Consider the following 22,981-nt stretch of genomic DNA (forward strand, 5'->3'; position numbering starts at 1 on the left):
TTAGATTGTGATATTGAGCTGCTCTAGCTAGTGGAATGTTTTCCAAATGACTGTGTAAATAAATGTATATTCTTTTACCAAGAAACCTTGAGTGTTTGTTTGAATCACTGTGATGGCTAGTCCTTTGTGTAACCTATTGTACTGCTCACTTTACTCTTGAGATAAGTCTAGCTGATCAGCCACTGCTACCACATTACTGTGTATAACAGGCTTGTACCAAAGGTGAAATTGGACTTACACTTGTAGTCCTAATTGTGTGTAGTGTTCTCAAAGTGTACTGTTTATGATTCTGCCTAACAGTGGTTGAGGCACAGTTGTTAGTGCTTTCAGGTGAGTACACAAATAAAACCGTGTACAGCGTTACACATGTATGAAATGACCACACAACCTTCTCTACATTCAGAGAAGAAAAAAAAGTTTAACGCTACACATACAAAAAACTGTTGTCATATTAATATAAGAGGGCCGGGAGGATAGCTCAGGAGCAACACGTGTATCTTGAAAGCAAGACAACGCATAGCAACAAAGTTTGAATCCTGGTCTAGCACTTAGAAACTATCCCCAGTATTACGCGTGTTATAAAAGAGTAATGTCTCCAGATGAGTTTCTTTTTCATTTTATTCTTCAGAAGAACGTTGCCAATTTCTAATTGACTCTAGAGAATATTTAAGTGCGGACACAAGGAATTATATTAATTTGTGCTAAAGCATTGAATATGTGAATTTCCTGTAAAACTGCCATAGGAAGATTTTGTACAGGCTACTGTGTCTGTCCTATGTGAGCCTCGCTTGCAGAATACAGTGTGAGGAAAGTTCGCAAAAATAACTTTTAAAAAAAGGACTACACTAATTGGGTGAGCAGCTGTACTTTATCCAATCTGGCCGGACAACAAAGGCTCCTGTCTGAGCCTGTCCAAGTCTGGAGGAGTCGACACTCCACTAGTGCTGCGAATACACCTGGGACACTTCGGCAAGCACCACCGCAACTCCCTGCTGCAGAGCGCTAAGCTGTAATGACTCAGTCTTATCTAAGTTGTTTTAACATAAGCTAACCCGTGACGCCATGCCCATCACGCCACCTTTCCCAGCAGTTCCTCCTGCACCATAGTAATTGTAACCTCCATACACTACCGTATGCCTAATTTGTCCACACTGCATTGATCCTGCAGACTGCCCGTGCAGCAATGCACAGCGTCTGTACCATCTTCTGTTGTCAGTACCGTATTTCACCAAAACTGTACTAATGCAACACTTTTTTGCCATGCCTTGATCACACCAACTATCGTCCATTGTTCAGATTTGAATTTGACGCATTGCCTGACCGAACGTGCTGATATGTCTTCCATTTTATCTAATTGTGTATAGAGATTGTAATAGCTGAACACAATTGAAATAATTATAACTATCTGTTGAGTATATCCCTGCATATTCAATGCAATACCACATCTAAACCCTAACTGTGCTGACATTACCGCCCCACTTCTGCATCACCTCATTATCCACTAGCTTGACTATTGCCTATGCAGCTAGTTAATAAACTTCTGCGGACCTATAGCTAACATAGTCCTGCATATCCTTGTTTGTAATCATGATGATACCCACGGCCCCTTAGCCTATCTAGCCGCGCTTCAGTGCGCCCGCTGACTGAGGCTTACACTTCTTACACCTAGTATATACTTCTAATTATTAGTTGCCTAACTCAGTAGCATCCCTTACACGCATGCTACAAATCTGCCCACTCACAAGCCCCCCAGGAACGTTAATCTGATCGATCTCTACCTATCCAGCACGCTCCCAGATTCTAGGCCTAACACACCTGATTCAAAATCCCACACATATTAAGGGTCTGACTCTGGACTGGATAGCAGACCTCAATTGCAATTCAGTCATAACCTATAATGTCCATGGTCAGCCCACCACATTATCACCTTCAATATACCCTGGATATCAGAGCCTATCTACCACCCTCTGGTCCTACCAGCCACCCTAGCCAGAAACAAACACAACATTACAGCTACAAATATCCTACCTTTACTGCAGCCTATTCTGGCGCAAGACGAGACAAACAATGACAATCCATCTACCATGGTAGAACACTACAACCAGACAGTCCTGGCAGCCATTGATAGCCTAGCTCCTCTTGTCACGTCTAAAGCCAAGGCAGTAGCTCATATCAATTCTTGGTTTACCCTAACATTAAAAAACGCTACGCAATGCAAAGCGAGCAGCCGAAACCTTTTGGAAAAAATTGACCAACGACGTAAACAGAACTAATTTTGCTGACATTGCAAAAAAATACAAAGACTCATCCAAATGAAAAGTGCAACCTATAACAGAATAACCAAGGCAAAATCAGGAACAAAGGAACTCTTTGCCATCCTGAGAGAACTAGAATCCCCAGCACCACCACCAGAAGTCTGCAACAAAGATTTTAAGTGGTGCACAAGCATCCAGAAAGCGCTATCCGATAAAATAACGCTCCTACAATCTAAAATACAATGCACAAAAGCTTCAATACAACCGACTATACCGCCTCTATAGCCTTCTGCACACTTGGGCAGCAATATGGGCTCCCAAATTGAATTCACATCAGTCACTAAAGACTGAAGTCTTACAAATTATCAACAGCCTCAAACCCTCAAGATGCCAAGGAGACCCATGTCTGGCAGCAGTAATCAAAGACTGTGCTGCTGACGTAACACCTTTCGTTACCAGGCTTATCAACACTTCTTTTAAAAATAGTACTATTCCATCTAACCTGAAAAATGTGTGGGTACTCCCATTACTAAAAAAGTCACCGCTTGACCCAAACATCCCAACTAACTACCGCCCCATCACGTCAGTGCCCTTTTTACTCAAAATATTAGAGTAGCTTACCTTCACATCCAAAACTACCTGGAAGCCAACCACCTCCTCAGCCTTAGACAATCCGGTTTCCGTCCCTAACACGGGACGGAAACAGCATTATTTGACTTCAAAATCCAAATGGATGAGCTTAAAGACCAATGCAAATTAGCCTTGCCCCTCTTACTGGACCTTTCCGCAGCACTTGATCTGGTCAATCACAACATACATTATAAAGATCTAGCCTCAGCCGCCCACTTTTCACCTAAAGCTTTTTAATGGATACAATCCTTCCTCACTGACATAACAAGTCTTCTCTCTGACTGCAGCAGCATAGCCGTGCTCTATCACATGCGGTGTAACACAATGTTCATGTGTATCGCCGACACTTAATATATTTACAAAGCCCCTATTCGATCGCTTGGATGACCTGGGTATTACCTACACAAACTGCACAGACAACACCCAAATCCTCATCCCTATCTCAGGCGTGCAAGACATCGACTCTGCGTCCATTAACGTCATCTATTAAAAAAACCAAACTTGGATGGCCCACCATGGTTATGCTTGAATGATGACAAAACCAAACTACTCCTCCTAGGGTCACAAGTCTGCTTAAACAAAGTGGATGAAGCTTTTAAGGCCTTGAACATCGATGGCAACATTATACTAAAGAAGTAAAAACCCTAGGATTCTACCTAGGCTTAGCACCTACACTATCCCGGCAAATCAATGCTACAGCTTCAGCCTACACGGCCAAGCTGATCAAAACCGGCAGACCCTTCCTGTCCTCCGACAGCTGCATCACACTAGCTTGAGCTCTTACCCTGTCCAGATCGGACTATTGTAATGCTCTCTATGCAGGCACCAAAACTGACAACATAAAAAAACCTCAGGTGATAAAAAAACAATGCCCTCAGAGCAGCATTAAACATACCTAAAAACGCCCATATCTCCATGATAAGAAGGAACCACCATTGGCTTCCAGTGAAAGAACGCATAGCCTTCAAAACTCTCACCATGGCACACACATGCCTACACAAAGTAGCCCCTACCTATTTAGCAGACAAAATCATCTCCAGATTACAATCCAACAGACACTAGATCTGCACAAACGCACTTACTCTCTACACAGAGATTCAAAAATCCGGAGGGAGTAGCTAGCTGCTTGACTTTGGAATACGCATCCAACTAAACTAAGGTCTGAAGACTCCTTCTGGACCTTCCGAAAACAACTGAAATCGTTTCTCTTCACTCAGGAAACACGGTTTTAAAGCCTGTACATTAGCTGAATACCGAGGTAATCATGCATAGGTAATTATGTACCTATGCCACTATGTAACTATGTCTGAAACTACACCATACTTGTAACCTAACCTTGACAAGAACAGCGCTCAGATGCTTTAGGGTTTGGTGTGCTATATAAATTGCAAAAATAAATACATACATACATACATAAATCCATAACAAGTGGGGCTGAACAGCTATTTTTAGATTATTGAGTGTAGGTTGCCATAGTTTGGAATAATTAGAAATGAGAGGTAGTGCATTTTAAAAAGGTAGTGCATTTTAAAAAGGTGAAAACCATTACAGGGGAAAAAGGGAACTTTAATAATACAGTTGTGTATTAAGTCAGTGGTGTTTGTATTTTGGGGACAGTGCTAGTTGGGGGTGCATATTTATACGATGGAAAAGGCAGGTGAGTATACAGCATTACAAGAGTGGGCTGGGGCGGGGAGCTAGGAAAGAAATCCTACTCTTCCCCTCCCCTCCAAATGCAGTGCGCGCCATCCCATATGGTCTTATTTACGCCCCCAAACCACCCACCCCTGCCCCAATCTACTTTTTATGCAACCTTAGTTGCAGATGGCATTTTAACACAACAAAAATATAAAACTGAACAGAAGTGACTTCACAGAAAAAGAAATTGCAAGGGGCATCATCAGTCATTGATAATTGGAGACACCATAGAAGTGACTTTAGAATAAGTTGCCATGGCAAGTGGCAAATAGCTGTGGTGCAAACTACCTACATTGCACTATTATTATATATGGAAAAACTTAATAATTAGGCTTCTTTTAAATAACAGGATGATATATTAACATGAGCTCTGAAGTGAATCACACAGAGATGAAAATAAGACTAAGTGTGATTAAATGATCTGCCCAGGATCACACACTTTGGTTCAATGGTGAAACCAGGATGTGGAAAATTTAAACAACTGAGCAAATCTTCCCAGGTTTAGATCATATAGATAGTTATTAAAGTTTCCCTTGGCATTTCATGTGCTTAAATATTTTATTTATAAGCAAGGCACATTACATAATAAACTATCATTTTATAATTAACTTTACACTATATACACATCCTCAGAGAACATGCCATTTAACAATGGCATAATGCAGATTAACATGAGCCTAACAAAACCCCCCTTGGGTAAATCTGTTGTCATTTCATTTCAAATATAAACATAAACGTGATAAACCCACCGGAAATACAAGCACACAACATCTTACGTCTTATACAAGTCATGAAAACGTTGAAAAGGGTGCAAACAAGCCAGTCCAGCCCCTCAACGAAAAGGTGCCTTTTAAACCTATTTCTTTGACCTTTGTTCAGATTATTGAAAAACATAAATGCTATCTCACCTTCTCGGTCCAGACTCCAGTCCGTGTCACTCTCCCAGTGCCAGCCTGCTACACACCACACGACGACTCAAAAAATAAAAGAATCTTCTTTTGCCCTGAAATGGCGGGCAGCTGTGCAGATTGCAGCAGTCAGCAGATACAAACTTTGTCTTGATCTGAGTCTGCAAGGCATCTACAAAGGTAGCCAACAGTCCCTCTGTACTGAGATGGGTCATGCCACGGCCACAGGATTGAATAAAGAGGAGGGGGATTGTTAACCTGAGAGGCAACAACCCGATACGTCACCAAGGTGCACCTCCAGATCCCAGGTGCACCTTGACAACAGGAAGGGCGCTTGGTGCCCCAAAAAATGTCACGATTAAAAAAATTAAAAATAAATACATTCCAGGGCGACATGAGGAGTGTTGTCTATACCGAGTACGCTCGGTGCCGGGGCACCCTACCATGTGACAGTGAGTAGGGCGGCCCTGCAGCACAGAAATAGGATGAAATGGGTTAGGAGTGCATGTTACCATGCAGCTCACACTACTAATTAAATCACTTCCTGATACTTTGGTTATTTTTACATTGCTGTTTCACTTCTGTGTATGCTTATTTTACGTTTCTACATATTTCCAGATTGAGGAATGGCAATATTCAAAATAGGTTATGAAAAACTGTGTTTAGAGGTAAGTAACTCATTTTTCTAGTGATGTAATTCCCCATGATTTCACCCTATACACATTAGATGGGTCCCACACTTGAATTGCTGAACTTGGCCCCACAAATCCTTGGAATGGCCCCGCATGCAGAGTCAGACACAGAATGGATCAACCCCTCAGTGTTTATTGGTGAGTGGATGTTTTTATGGTTATATGGAATTTTACCGACCCAAATTTCTGAGTGGTACATTTCATTGCGAGCATAATAGCGAAAACACAGCATTTGTTATTTTTTATTTTAATTTGGGGGTGACCCCCCAAGCTCCCTGCCTTTCCCTTATAACACCACTCCATCCCGAATCATTTTAACCCCTTACCCCACTACCCCATATATATTAATATTTTCTGTGTTTTTCGGTGTTATGTATTTCGGTGAAATGTACCACTCTGTTTTGTGATCGGTAAAATGACTAGGTACCATTTGCATTGTATTTCTATATGAACTTTCACTGTGGCATTCAGCGTGCCTTTTAAACTCCCCCATCAACCCCGGGTATCAGTTTATCTGTGAAAGCAACAGAAGTGGGCATCTTGGATAGGTACAAAACAAATTCTCCCAGAACCCCCTCTGTTTTGCATATTATGTAACTTTGGGTCTCACCCTAAATTTCCTGGGGAATCCAGATGTGGACCTCACTGATGATGCCCAACAAGGTTGTTGGTACTCTTGTTCAAAGGAGAATTGCATAGCATTTCGGTGCTGGACTTCCCCTGGGCAGGACAAAGACTGATGTGCAGGGATATCTCTCCTCTGTGAAAGGGACAGTGAGCTAAAGACTTGGTTGAGACTCTCCCGGAGGCCATCCACCCAAGAAAAGGACAATGGGCCGTGTTCGTGCCGGTAGAGAGACTCCCCGAACCCTCTCTGTTTTGCATATTAAGTAACTTTTTATAATCCACGTGTTGCCAAATTGCAATTGCTGTCTAGTCTCCTTTTTTCTTTTTCAGAATGGACATTCGTAAATTCTTTGTATAAAACAGTACAGTGAAGCAGGGAACATGCCTTTGTTGCAGTCCACTGACCAACAGGGAAGAGGATCGGAAGTCGAATGTACAGGTAAGGTTTCAATTGAATGCATTGCAACGGCTTCACATGACAGTATGACAGCCACAAATGAATATGACAAAAATATCTAGGAAGCTGAATATATATCATTGGGGCAACAATTGACAATGCGGAAGATGACCAGAACTGTGAAATCTTTGTTCAACACAAAACAACCAGCCTTTCAGGCGACAACAACAAGGGAGCTCTTCTATGTGCAATAGTTCCAAATCATCCATTTGAGAAATGTATACCAGTTCAAACCAATGTAGTGCAGTCACAAAATCAGAACTAAATTTGGCTTTTTCAGGAAAGCTGGTTCAAAGATTTTCCATGGTTGTACCAAACCGGAAGGAGTTATTTGCTTGCCCTGTGCAAAGTCTGCAGCATTAAAATAGACTGATGCGTTTAACTACTTCTTCGTGGAAAAATTGAGTTGATTCAGGAAAAGATTGCACAATCATCATTGGATAAACCAGAGCAGCAAGTGCACGACAGCAGCGCTAATGAGGCTGGTGGCCAGAACCGTTTGTGTTCTCTAGGGTTAAAGAAGAGACAGTACAATCTCTTCTTTCTAAGTTGAAGACTACTAATGACAACTTATTCTCACTGCCATCTTGAGTGGCAAATAGGTTGGCATCAGACATTTGACCTTTTATAACAGATTTTGTAAATAAATCCTTATGAACGTGTTTTGTACCTGCAATACTGAAAAAGTCAGTGGTTACTCCGCTATTAAAGAAACCAAGGAGGCCTGGTTGGATTCTTTCCAATCAGGTTTTTGACCTGGTTTTGGTACAGAGACGGCATTGCTGATGGTCTGGGACAAACTCCTTGAGTTGGCAGACCAGGGAGATATATCGCTCCTGATTATGTTAGATCTGTCGACTGCGTTCGATACGGTAGACCACGATATTATGTTACGGCACCTTAGTGAGATTGGTAATGTCTCCGTACAAATCCTAGGGTGGTTTGTGTCATTTTGACAGATCGGGAAAACAGGTTAGATTTGGGGGGATATCTTTTTCGGATTCTCGTCCACAGACTTGTGGTGTACCTCAGGGCTCTTCCCTCTCTCCCCTTATTTTCAGTCTATATGTGAGACCTCTCATGGATATTCTGAGGAGACATCAAGTCAAATTCCATTTGTATGCAGATGATACCCTGGTGTTTGTGAGAGTTGAGAGGACAGAGGAGACATTTGAGTTGGTGGAACATTGACTTAAGCAAGTTCCACTATGGATGTGTTCGAACGAGCTGTTGAACGCACAAAAAATCTGGACTGTATTTGGGAGGCGGACATGGGGAGTAAAGCACAGGTAAGTGCAAAGGTACAATCAGTGTTCTATACTCTACGTCTGTTAAGACAGCAGCAGTTGTGGGGACCCTCACTAGCTCACGTCTGGATTATTGCAATTCTTTGCTGACAGGAATCCCAACCACTCAAGTTCAGAGATTGCAAATAGCACAAAATGCGGCAGTAAGACTTATTTTTGGGGTGAAAAAATCATCCCCAATTTCTAATCTGTGGCGCTCCCTGCACTGGCTTGCAGTGAAGGAACGGATAGACTTTAAAATTCTCTGCATTGTTTTTAAAAGTGTAAAACCAGTTGGCGCCCAGTTATCTGGTGGACAAAATGTCCGCCAATTACACTCCTGTGATAAGATGTTGCTGCAGGTGCCACCCTCCAGATATGTATACAGGGGGGACCGAATGTTTGGAGTACATGGCCCAAAGCTCTGGAACAGACTTCAAATGGGAATCCGAGCACAAAAAACACTCGCTGCTTTTCGGAAGACACTGAAGAGTTATCTTTTCCATTAAATTAGCAAATTTGGTGAAAAAGCCGGTTGCTTGGACACTGATGTTTTGGTGCAGATGTAAACAACAGTCGGCCAAAATCAGCGATCCACACAAACCTTGTCAGCTCCACAGACACGATTGGTTTTGTTTGGTGCGCGATATAAATGATTTCAAATTCAAATCTCTTGAAGAGCGCTGAGCAAACGTTTGTTACTATTGGTTTTAATATTTGGAAAAAGGCTGTAGAACAATTCAAGAAGCATCAAAATAGTTTTGCTCATGCATAAAGCAATTGACACATTTTAAAGGAACTAAACCAATTGATTAACAACTTTGACAAGTTAAACAAGATTCTTGGTTGTGCCTTAACAAGACAGTTCACACGATTGCTCTTCTGACAAAACAAGGTCTTGCCCTACAAAGGCATGATGACAAAGATAAGAATTTAGGCAAGTTCTCGATGCACGAGCAGATGATGTGCCTTGTCTGAAACAATAGATCAAATCAAACAGAGCTGAATACTTGAGTCTAGACATTCAAAATGAAGTTCTGCAGTTATTGTGTCATGCAATTTTGCATATAATCCGTAACAGTATTGGAGAATATCCCTTTGCTGTTCTAGTTGATTGCACACAAGATTTATCTGGTCAAGAACAAAAATGCTTTTGTATCCGATATGTTGACCAAGATCTTTGGCCAAATGAAGATTTTATTGGACTGTAGCAAGCAGATGATACCAGCGGAGCATCAATTGCTAACATTGTCAAGGATTATGTCTTCAGAGTTTGCCTTTATCAATGCTTGCAGCACAAACCTATGATGGTGCAACAAATAGGTCAGGGGAGTACCAAGGTGCACAGGCAAGAATCCGGAAATAACCACTTGCATTGTATGTCCATTGTGGAGCTCACTGTACCAATTCAGTCATGCTGGCTGCAGCACAACAGTGTCCCATAATGCAAGATGCAATACTCTTAGGTTCAAGAGCTTGGTAATCTGGTTGGACAATCTAGGACTTTCAGCACAAAATGTGCAGATATTTCCCAGCATTCAACTGAAGGTCCCGCCAAGGTTGCCAAAATCAAGGCATTGTGTCCCACGCACTGGACGGTTCCGGTAAAGGCTGTACAACAAGTAATGGATAATTATGAAGCTATTCTGGAAACATTCAAAGAAATTGCAGCTTCCAAGAATGGGGGTGATGTACCTGCTCGTGCCCTTAGCCTATTAAAACCATTTCAAGCGGGAATAACTTTCTTAGGTCTGCATATTGTTCTCCAAGTCATGCAGCTCCTTGAGTACTTGAATATTGCCATGCAAGGACAACACCAACAGCATCCGGATTACTTGCAGCTGTGAAGCACACACACACACACAGTGCCATCCTAAAGCTTTGCAACAAACAATCTTTTGACAGTCTATTCATGTACAAAAACCATATGGTGGCAAGATATCAACTGAAGGAGCTACAGCTGGCAAGACAACGTCGAATTTCCAAACGTATTGATGAAGGATTATCTGAAAATGTTCATCCAAGCACCATAAAGGACTACTATAGACCACAGTATTTTTAACCTTTAGATACAGTTTCTGTTCAGCTTATGCAGCGTCTTGACCAGGAAGGCATCCAAATGTGTGAACACATTGAACAGCTGCTTCTAACAGGCAGAAGCTCTGAAAATATTGTTAAGTACCCAGAAATCGAATATTTCCTCCTCTCTGCACAATTAACATTATCAAGCTTCCGTAAGTATTCTTCCATCTCAGAATTGGTAAACTTCACCCTCCACCCAGCATAAAATATTGGCAGATTCTATGTTTCAGCTAAAATCACATAAGAGACTAATTAAGAGAAAGCGCCAGCTTTTCATAGAGGCTCAATGGGATCTGTTAGATAAGACTGATACTAATCTTCAGAATTGTTTTGGCTGGTTGTTTTTCAAAGGGGTTTGAAACAACAAGAGAAGTAAGCACTATTGATTATGAACAGTGGGTCACCCATTTTAAAGAGATTTTGTGTGACCCTGAAGCTGGGGTTTGTAAACCTCTGAAATGCAAATAGAGAATCGGGGCAGTCCTTGGTTTTTACATTAACTGAAATCGAGGCTCAATTTAAAATCTTTAAAAAATGGAAAGCGGCATGCCCGGACGGGCTTAGACCAGAAATGTATGGGGAAGCGATTGACTGGTGGGCTACGATCTTATTCCAGATTCAAATGTGTCCCCTACCACTTGGAAAATAAGTTTAATTGTTGCTTTATTTAAAAAAGGTGACTCATTAGATCCCCACTGTTATCGCCCTATAGATCTGATCGATGCGTCTTATAAGATTTGTGCGGCGTACTTGGCAGAGAGACTTTATGAGTGGGCTAGCGAGAACGATGTTATCCCAGATATGCAAGCGCATTTCCAAAAAGAATTTTCAACAGTCGATCAGTGTTGTATTTTAAATGCGATTGTTGGAAAATATGTTAAAAGATGGAAGCTGCGACTGTTTTCAGTGTTTGACTTGTCCAAGGCATTTCACTCAATTGGGCGATTATTACTGTGGTAGAAGCTAGAGACTACTGGGGTGTTCCTCATGGGCTCTTGGAAGCAGTAAAGGCTTTTTATGTAAACTCCTGGGTGTCCATTAGATGCAATGATCAATATGGTTATTCGAGGGAATTTATCAGTAATAGAGGGGTAGAACAGGGTTGCGCCCTCACCCCACTTTTAGTCTCATTATTTTTGTGATTTGAATCCTATGGTTGCTCCAGCAGCACAGTCACTTGGTGTGCAGTTAAAGTTTCGAAAACAAAAGGATCGAATGCCAAAAGGTGAGTGCATTCGACCGAAAACAAAAGGATCGACATTTTTTTTAAATATATAATTTTTTTTTGCTCTAGTTTAGCTTAAACTACCCCCCAAAAAAACAAAAAAAACATTTTGATCCTTTTTTTCGGTCGAATTGACTCGACCCTTTTGATTGGATACTATAACCTATAACCCAGTCACTTGCGTAAAGCAGTGCGCTTAGATTAACTCTGTTTAAAGAAGGAGGGATTAACTCCTAAGCGAATATGCTAGTGTGTATTTCAAAGCCCACGGTTTGACACTTAACCTGGAAAAATTAAAAAAAATGTAAAACAGACTTTTAATTGGTCTCTCCATAACCAATTGTTAGATGTAGTGTGTGAATACAGATACAGGGCCTGCTCTTTACTAATAATGGGTCCTGGAAAAATCATATAGGCATAATACGAAGCAAGCTTGGCTTTTAGTGGCCTCATGCATTTTTATGATCATTTTGGCGCAAAACGTCTTCAGGTGCAGACCAAGATCAGAGGCCCCTGGTAAATATGCTAAATAAAGGTAATCGTAAGTTAAAGGGCCTGCCTGCTAACAATCCTGCAAACGCTGTAAACATTTAAATAAAGATAATGCAAATTGATTTTCTAGTGGATTCATGGCCGTTGGAAACTGACAGCCTAAGATATTCAGGATGCGCATTTAAAATCCTGCCATAAATGTAGGCTAAATAAAAGGGCAATTGTGAATGAAGTGGGAGCTTTCCGAGAACGACTGGTCACGTTGCCTTCACTAAGGTTTTATGAGCCCATTTTAGTGTACCCCAAACCTCCCACAACAATAGTTAAATTACATGCTCACAATAGTCATAGGCTATTGCTTATGGCTCGTACAAATGTGTTACCTCTGCATGCAAGAGTGCCCTGGCTGAGACTAGAGAAAACCTGCCTTTGTCGCTTGGAATGTGAGGAGAATCTTATTCAATTTTTAACGGTTTGCAGGTTCTTAATTTACTTAAGGAAACATGGGCTTAATCAGCATTGTTAACAGATCATAAGAATATGTATACAGGCAATTAATTTTTTATAAATAATAATGATCAACATTTGTTATCTGATGCTACAAATTTTATTAAGGAAGCGCTTAAAGTGATTCATGTTTTTGGGAAAGATGGAACATAGTTATGATATGACATTTAGAATGATGTTTTTGGATGTAATGTCCGAATAAAATTCTTTTCTTCTTCCATTAGTTTTGCAACTTATTCATGAGTCCATCACAGATGTCTCTTGCTCCTCACTATTCAACATGAGATTGGAGTGGGAGCCAGGTTGATCTTTTAGGAGCCAACTAGTCAGTGTTGCAACCTTTTTCTCTTCCCTACTCTTCCTCCGATTGGGTTTTCCCTGGCGAGGTAGCTACTAAATTGGTAGTTACAATTGTCAATTTCCCCTCAACACACACATTTCCTGTTTGTCTTTGCTGCACCTTTAATTTCCGACGCTGTTTACGGCTGATATATTATATTGATTTTTCAGAATCCTCCACCAAACTCACAGGGACTATTTGATGGTCAACCTCTTCCACACCAGGCTGCAAAACAACCATTTCACAACCCTGTTTTTTCTGTGTATCACTATGTACTTCTTGTGGTTCATCACCTTTTATAGCCTTCAACAAAACATCAATTTTCTGCACTAGCCCTCCTTGCTGGTTAATTTCATCATTAAACCTACCACCTAATTTAAGTAGTATTTTTAATGCGAATTGCATGGTGGAGATCACGGTCATTAATTCTGTTGTTGAGTTACTGCTTTGACTAATCTCCTTCGCCTCTGCTGTATCCTCAAACAGCAATGGAGTGGTGCTCAACCCAGTGGTAGGCACCATTGGTACATTTGCTGTTGGCACCTCTCACCTCTGCGTGGGCCGAGGGCGTGAACAAGTCTAAGTGCCAGGGTGGTATTACCTGCACTGCTATGTCTGTCTGGAGCTAATAACATACATTTATTTTTTTATTTTTATTGATTTAGCCCGATTTACATCAACTTTACAATATTTTTACCTCAAACATTTAAAAAAATCAACATAAAATCATTCATGATATGACATAATCAAAGAAAGCATTATATTGGTCATTCAACTTATAACCTAAAAATTAATCATTAAAAATCACTGGTGCTAATCGTATGCATATTGAACTCTTTGCAAATTAGCTCATATTGTCTCCAGTTCAGACTAACATCGGTTTGTCAACCGCATTAACATCTTTTCTTACAAGATAAAACTTCAGAATGCATCTCACACATCAAGGTATTCATCTTCAATTGGTTAAACTAAACCTCATTCATTTTTAAAGCATGCAAAAACCCAATAGCACTGAGTCTGAGTGAAGTAAAAGTTCCACAAAAAAATCACCTGCCATAATAGAGCAGGCATCATAACTCTAAACTCTTGTATGGCTGATTTCAATTATTGAATGCGAGTTACTCTCACAGCATCGCAGTCAACTAAACAAGTGGCATAGAGTTTCTGACTGACTAGAAACTTTGCAAAACCTACACACATTCTCTTGCTAATGAGTAATGACTTTACGTTTGGCCAGTATGTCCTTTATTAGCCATATATTGAACCTTAATCGCAAGAAATCAGTTCTATGCAAAGTAGAAGGCAATTTAATCATATAAGGCTCCGGCACACTATATCTTTTGTGTTGAAATGGATTGTGTCTAAAATCTCGATAACTCAGGCATTTTTCTCTGGTCTTGATCTAGTCACACTGGAACAATACAGTTTTGACTCTGGTTGGATTCTGCAAAAGATCATGGAGTGAATTATCAGCTTCTGCTAGTGCTTGAACAACCAATAGTCTCCACTTTCAGATAAACTGATCTTTAGATGAAAAGATATGTTTGGAAAGTACGCCTATCCACATACTTGACTCGGACACTAAGGTGCATTTCCTAAACAAAGCAATCACTTGCCATAGGTACTGTGCATGCAAAGAAATGAAGCCCAGTTTGTTTCTGATCCATGCAATGGGTACACACCCAGGCAACCTAAGAATGTGCCTCCAAGTATAATGGTCTTTATTTCAAAGCCATACAATAGTATTGGTGTCGCGAATCAATTTCTCTAATAAAAGTTCTCTAGACAGTCAAATGCAGCGCGCAGGTTGACAAACACAAAGTATAGAGGTTGTTTCATTGTTGAAAAGGGCGATATAATAGATGTAATTGTTAGCAAGTTAATGGACGTACCCATGCCTGCAATGAAGCCAGTCTGATACAGGTCACGTTTAGAATGTTCAATAGCCCATTTGTTAAAATCTCTAAGAAAGAAAGAGAAGCATTTTCCTGGGGCGTCCAAGAAGGCGATTGGCCTGTAGTTAGAAGGAAAGGACCGATCACCTCTCTTCGAGATGGGCACAATAACCGAACGACACCAGGAATCAGGAATGACACTGGACTTCAATATTTGCGAAAAGATATTATAAAGAACCTCCGCCCATAGCTGTGGATGCTGTTTGAACATCATGTTATTCAGCCCGTCAGGACCGGGAGCCAAGGAGCTACTTATTTTAGGATGTAGTACAAAACATCTTCCCTCTAGTATTTGCAATTTTACATTACTTGAATTTACAAAGAAACTCTGATGCGCGAGTACAATGGGATGTGCATAATATGAAATCCATTCACACTCTCAAACCCCATTGATTTAAACGGGCATTTGTTTGGAATGATTAGCTATATTAAGCAAAGACCAAATTTGTGATGTATTTTTAGTGGTCATCGCTTTCAACATTGCTTCACCATCAGATTAATACAAATAAGCTTTCTGAGTTCTTAACCAGTTCCTGTATTTACATTTCAATGAATGAATAATTTTGGATCTTTCAGGTTCAGGAATCAGCAGAGCTAATTTCTTTTGCTTACGTAGAGCAGCTTTCCGCTCTTCTACTTCTGGATTGAAATCATGTATAGGCTTAAAATAACAATGGGTCGCTGTGCTAGAATGGAGTTTGTATAGTTGAAGAATAGAAGTATATGGTTCGCCCACCCATGAAACACCCGAGCTCTCGCTCATAATGTTTTCATTCAAAAGTGATAAAGAGTTCTAATTCATATTTGGACAAGTCTGCTGTTGGGCGTTGGCAGTGGCGTATTGACTACCAACTTTCCTGGTGAATTATTTCCAAGAGAACTCTGTATGCGCAAGGTGAAGCGCTCCATCAACAAATAAGGCGAAACGTTGCTGCATGGACTAAAGCTCAAGGACTTCTAAGCCGAAAGTAAATACTTGCCTTACTTGTTATAGTCACTTCCCTGCTTCTTGTGAAGGTGGGCTGGGCTTTGTAGTGGGCTGGGCTGGGCTGGGCTGCTCCAGTCTCACTGCATTGAGCTAGGTGGGCTGGGCTCTCTGCCCCTACTTAGTGAAAGAAACACCCATAGGCTGTCCCTGCTCAACTACTCTTACACACAATACTTAGCCTTGCTCAGACTGCACCTAGTACTCACACCAATTCCAATACCGATTCCTCTCGTGGTTTCATCCTTGGTACTCTGCGTGAGGCAATAGAGGAGGGGTGATGAACCTGAAGTCTTAATGAAGGAAGTTACCTTAATAGGGAGAGAACAGACTCCGACAAATGCTCACCCCAATGGTATCACTGTTTCTAGCAATTCAAGTTCCAATGATGGGCACTTAAACTATAATTGCTAACAATGTATTTCGCTAATATGATGAATGATCCCTTAAAATATAACAACAATGCAGTTATTAATCCAATATGGAACCCTATTGAAATTAACATCATTGGTCTTGAAGGAAATGCGGGGTCACTGAGAAAAAAGACTAAACCGTACCAACTTTCTAGAACTAATCTCTCATATTCCCCAACTTCGAATACTTACTATGAATGATTTGACAAGATTTTCCCTTGCCAGACTGAATAATTATCGGATGTTATGTTACCTCCCCTCTTCCACTATTCTTAAATGTATTTGGGCGTGCCGATCCGAGTTGCTATGCCTAGGGTTCTCGCTTTACACCTTTTGCGATGACCTTAAAAGCACAGGAATTCCTGCATCATTCCTCTACTGAAACTTGCTAATGTGGTTGGACAAATCCAGGGTGGACCTGTAATTAGTAGTGATGAGCAACAGTGTATATCCAATCTTATGGCAATAGTGGGGAAAAATAAGGAAATGACCTGGGTCGAACCCTTATTGAGAACAATGCTTAACACTAAAATGCTTAAAACATCAAATTAGCAATACATGCAAAAAGCAGTTAGATTCTCAACTTGGAATTCATGCAGTTTCCACAATCTTCAAAAGTGGTTATCTAATGCAGAACCTTCCATGTTTCCTAATGTTATGCTTATCCAAGAAACCATGAAAACAGACAAACTCATCTTAGAGGGATTTAGAACATAATGTTCATATGCTTCTAGAGTACACTTAGGCTGCCTCTCCGGTGGTCGGCTATCAGTTAATATTCTGGCTGTTGCCCTCTTACTTCCTGAAACTAAATTCAAAACATTACTTTTAGTAAACTTATTGTATTGGAAGCCATCGAAAATCTCAATTGATTTAATGTTCGATGAAATTGATAATTGCTTTGGGAAAAGATTTTGCTCAAATACCCACGTTTGAAATAATCATAGGGGGTGACTAACTCACTATGTAATACACATTTGTCCTAACTCACTATGTAATACACATTTGTCCTTGTGTGTTTGTCTGTCATCACATCGTGATACCCCTGCTATAAAGTGCGGGAAGCAATGGATTTCATACTTCGATGAATGGGAAATGGTCTTTATAGATTGCAACTTGGAGGGACTGCAACATTCATGGAGGCGGGGAGCATACAGTTCTATGATAGACTACTTTTACCTCTCGCACGAACTTACTCCCTTAGTGGACAGTGTAAACATCCATGGAATTAATCTGAGCGATCATGCACCCGTGACCTAGTGTATCATCCATATTGAACACTCACATTTAAACAATGTGGGTGTACTAAAATGATTGGAAACGCATCACAAAAAAACCTCGCTACAATGGAACCCTGGTCTTTGTAAAGACCTTGCCCTTCTCGTATCCAATGACTTGAAGAGGCTTCACAACTGTCTCCGTGAGGGTTCCCGTTCCATCATCATGCGAGAACTTATTACATCTAACCTAGTGGATAAAGCAATTAGTTATGTAAGTACGAAATATAATTTGTCTATTAAAAACTGCCTTCATCCTTTCGACCCTAACTGCAAGATCTTAAAAAGAGAAATAAATCATAATTAAAGACAATTCAAAAAGATGGAACATGGCACTATTCAATATCATCACTTACTCAATCAGATATTGCGAAAATATAAGAATAGGGTCAAAGTTGCAAGATCGCTGAACTCTTATAAAGTCAATTGTACTCTTATAAAATGTATATCATGCTGTGAAGGAAGAACACTTGCACAATACCGAGGCGGCGGTAAAGAAAATCCGCGATAGTATGCGGTTTTGGGAGAAGCTGCCGCTGGCAATGGTGGGCCGGGGGGCGATGCTCAAAATGGTGGTCCTGCCCAGGCTTTTGCACTTTTTCAGCAATATACCATACTTGATACCCAGGAAGTTCTTCGTCAAACTTGATAGTGTATGTAGGGACTTCCTGTGGCACGGCATCCGTAACAGGGTGGCCTTGTGGAAACTGCAAAATTTCCACGATAGGGGAGGCATCAAGCTGCCGAACTTTGAGGCCTATTATGTGGCCAGCCAGCTGCAATACGTGACCAAATGGCTCTCTGATGAGGAAACTCCTGAGTCTAGGCTGGTTGGGAGGGACTGCGCCCCGTTTTATTTAAAGGAGGTCGTCTGGGTCCCTAGGTCGGACTTACAAGGACGACCATGTATGTTGCTGTTGGGATGGAGAATTTGGCGCAGAATGTGTCAGTTGATTGAGAACCCATGCCCGTGTTCCCCGCATGTGCCACTGGCCGCCCTAACCACGGGGGACAGCCAGCTCAGGAAAATTATCAGGACATATTGGGAAACGGTTGGGCTGGCCACATTGGGAGACATATGGCAGGATGGGGCCATTAGAGAATTTGTAGACCTGGGCGAAGAAACAGGGCTGCACGGGGGCCAATATGTTACATATCTAAGGCTGGTACAGATCATCCGCAAGACTTGGCCGGAGACGGTGCTAGCGGAAGATCCGGACGCACTGATCGGAACAATATATGATATATCAGAGGGCGGGCATGAGATCTCCAGATTATATGAGGTGGTGATGACCCGGGTGGGGAAGGACTTGATGGATTTGAGGCTCGATTGGGAAGCGGAAGTGGGGGCACAGATGACTGATGGGATGTGGGAACGGGCCATGGGATACCATAAGAAAGTGTCTAGGAATGCTAGATTGCAGCAAATACAGCTTTACATCACGCACAGAGCATATATGACCCCGAAGAAAATAGCCAAGTTTGCGAGCGCAGGTAGACAAGCATGCCCGAAATGCGATGAAGAAGACGCAGGTATGACACATATGTTCTGGTCCTGCCCAGTGATTGAAGGCTTTTGGGGGGAAGTGGCACATAAATTAGCAGATAAGGGGGTTCTGCTACGCATTGACACGGCCTGGGCCTGCCTCCTGGGAGGGTTCCCCAGACCACGGAACACCAAACATCTCGGGAAACTGAGAGACCTGGCGTATGTACTTGCTAAGAGAAGGATAGCTATGAGTTGGAAGCAACGCCATGGGCCAAGAATAGAGATATGGTGGCGGGACCTGCAGAAGTGGGCGGAGGCTGAAACGGTGGTATGGCAGGAAGCGTGTGGTAATTGTGGGGAGGAAGAAGTGGGCAACCTGGCGGCTTGGAGAATGTTAATTACGGGACTGTTTGGCACGGAGATGGACCCTGCTGCTTCCGAGAGGGGCGACGCCCGGCCCCACCAAGTGTACACAGAACTGTAAGGTTGATAAGCTCTTGGGGGGAGGGGGGAGGGTTTGCAGTGCAGTAACATGGCATTAATTGATGTTTACAGTGTGTAATGTATAATGCTGCAAGTTTGGTTTGTAATGTTTTATTTTGAAAATAAAAAATATTTAAAAAAAAAAAATTGTACTCTTATAAAATCTATTTGTAACAAGAATCAAAAGCCATTTGGAAAGCTATTAAACCAATTGAAGGGCTAGCTCTACAACGTATAGCATTATATATGAGGAAGTATGGAAAGTTTTCATTACTTCCAAATACGAAATCCCAGAACGCTTCAAGAGTTGTTCTTTTCAACTTGCCCATCTGAGGAGAACTGAAACTTTGAAGTGGTCTCATTCTGATATTGAATGGGCAATTGGGAACCTAACGTTCTCTAAGTCTGCTGGCCCTGACGCAATTCCACCATGTGTTTTTAAAACTGATCCATCCCTTTGGGCAAATTTATTAAAAGCTAAATTTGATCTAATTCTTTCCTCTAGTAACATCCCACGTTCGTGGACAACATCCATAATCATACCGATGTTTAATAAAGGCGAACCTCAGAATCCCAAGAACTATCACCCCTTATCACTCATGGACACAGAGGCAAAGGTATTTGCTATGCTATTACTATGGGAAATTGAAAAATACATAACCCAATACGGTTTATATTCAAAAAGCAGGAAGCAGCTGAGCACTATCTTGAATGCTACCGTAATGTCTCATGTTTTAGCTCAATCTCGGTGTAAGGCTGCCTGTCCTGTATACATGGCATTCATCGACATCTCGGCGACCTTCGACAGTGTCATTAGGAATCTCTTATGGAGCAAATTGGAAAAAATGGGGATCCCTGCTGAACTGATATACTGGATAATCCTCTTACATACTGGTACATCCTACAAGATCAGTATCACTAGCGAAGGAGCCACCACAGATCCAATAAATACTCAGTTAGGACTTAAACAAGGATGCAATCTTGCAGCTTGTCTATTCGCTCTCTATATCAGTGACCTCGACAACGCATGGATGGGGAAAAAATCTGTACTCAATAAAAATTGTGTTCAATGCGTATACAATGGTTGGCCTTTGCTGATGATGTGATTTTGTTTGATCCTACACCTACGGGTCTTCAAACAAATCTACATTTATTTGAAGAGTTTGCAAGGGCACATAATCTGTGACCTAACACTTCTAAAACCTGTATGAAGACATTTGATCAGAAAAAAAAAGAAAAAAAAAAAGCATATTTTACCGGTGGGAGATTGTTAAAACGCCTATCCCTCTTCTCTATGAAACGATTTATCTTGGCTACTAGATTACTAACAAATCTTCTATTAAATTATGGACTGATAAACTAAACCTAAAGGCAAGACCTTTACTCTCTCAAGTCAAGTTAATTTACACTAAATACTATACATTTTCTCTTATACCTGTATTGAACTTCCTAAACCTCAAGGTTGAAAGCGTCCTTCTTTATACACTTGATATCTGTCTCTTGAATATGAACACATTTTTGGATATTCTACAAGGACGCCTACTTAAATCAGCTTTACACCTTTCTTTAGCGATTCTAAACTGTATTTATCCGACACGATTTTGGCCTTATTTCTATCTCGTGCAGTAAAATCGGGCGCGACTTCACAAACTACGCTAAGATGATCGATCCTCCAAAAAAGTCATAATACTTAGACTTTCAGGATATACTAGCATTCCATTTTCCCTCGCTCATTGAAACTCTTTCACGAGAAAATGCAAGGATTACTATCAGGATTAGAAGTTAGCACTGATGATCTGTGTATAAGAGCAGCCTACGTAAAAAAGAAATGATTGGGGGCGTGGCTAGGAAGCACGCCATGTGGTCGTGTTCCCCATGAGCTCTGCTCCGTAACGCCTGAGTCATGTTATTTCAACCATTTAAATAGAGAGTTTTCGCCCGATTCTGACTCCGGAGGGAAAAAGAAGAGAAGCTGATGCCTTTGATGGGGTGTAGATCTACAAACTCCCTCATATGAACATAATTCGGGGCGCCAAAAGTTGCCAGAGAACTGACCCAGACCAACAACAAAATGGCGGCATGCGCCTAAATCACCCCTGATAAGAGGAAAGACCGAGCCGCACAGAGGATGCGACCCGTTGATCCTCATCGACGCCCTGGAAGAACCAATACCAAAGCCTGGGTACCGAGCTGAATCGGCTCGAAGGAGCGAAACCCAGGGCGTAGTAGTGGAGGAGCGACGAGCGATCAGCGGGGTGAGCAGAACGGAAGCCAGCAGACCCTCGGTCTCGCTGAAAGATCCCCAAAGACATAGCGTAACCCGCTTCCCCTGCTGTCCTCGGCGGCGGAGCACGGAAATAACATAGCGCTAACATCCTGGAACTACACTTGTGCGGCACCAGTAGCCCCGAAAGAGAGCCCCGCAGTGAATGGGAGATGTCCGTCCTGGGTCTCAGTACCCAGGAATAGCGCGGTGCTGGCCCCTGGAGCTCCGCTCAAGGTGACACGAGCGGCGGTACAGGGCCCCCGACTGTAGCCGTGGCCGGAACCTGGGAAATCCCCTGAAGGAAACTGAACGCGGAGGTGGCCCACGCGGGGAGAAAACACCCCGAATGCGAGACGCTGAAGGCGAGGCCGAAAATCCAGCGGACATATATATAGGGCCCGGTGAGTGTCTGAATTTGGCGCAGGAGTGGTGTGTTATAGGCGCCAGATCACTATAAGAGGTCCCTGGACTAGGATTGGAATCTCACCGGCCCTCCATATATTCAACCCACCGAAACTTCCCCATACATCACTGGGCATAAGCACAACAAGCCCCTGCATGCCTCTTATCTTGAAAACTCCCGGCAGCCGGCCTAATCGAGTGAGCGACACCTGCAATATCACCAAGGGATGCCCAAAACAGAGGCGAGAAAGAAAGCACACAGCATTCAGTCTTATCTGACAACACAACCAGGGAATCCACCCTCCACCCACATTCTCACTGAAATCCTCCCGGGTTCGACCGCTAAACCGACCTCCGAGATGGCAATGTCCAGGGATGAACTAGAGGGCATGCTGAAGTCCTTTAAACACGACATCACTCAGGAGATCAAAAAGGAAATTAAGACCTCCAAGGACTCCCTGGCTCAGTCACTGGCAGACCATTAAGACCTCCAAGGACTCCCTGGCTCAGTC

At 42.0% G+C, this 22,981-nt stretch overlaps 1 long non-coding RNA gene across 1 annotated transcript in view; it reads left to right on the plus strand.

The window, feature by feature from the left end:
• The window catches only part of LOC138567414 (uncharacterized), a 118,115-nt gene that overhangs the window by 61,554 nt on the left and 33,580 nt on the right, over positions 1 to 22,981 (plus strand). The window contains exon 4 of the long non-coding RNA XR_011302201.1: positions 7,141 to 7,249. This is a non-coding gene — a long non-coding RNA (uncharacterized lncRNA). The remainder of the gene's footprint in view (positions 1 to 7,140; positions 7,250 to 22,981) is intronic.

This window comes from Ambystoma mexicanum, chromosome 2p (genome assembly GCF_040938575.1).
Source record: "Ambystoma mexicanum isolate Mex_15411 chromosome 2p, UKY_AmexF1_1, whole genome shotgun sequence".
Taxonomy (NCBI): domain Eukaryota; kingdom Metazoa; phylum Chordata; class Amphibia; order Caudata; family Ambystomatidae; genus Ambystoma; species Ambystoma mexicanum.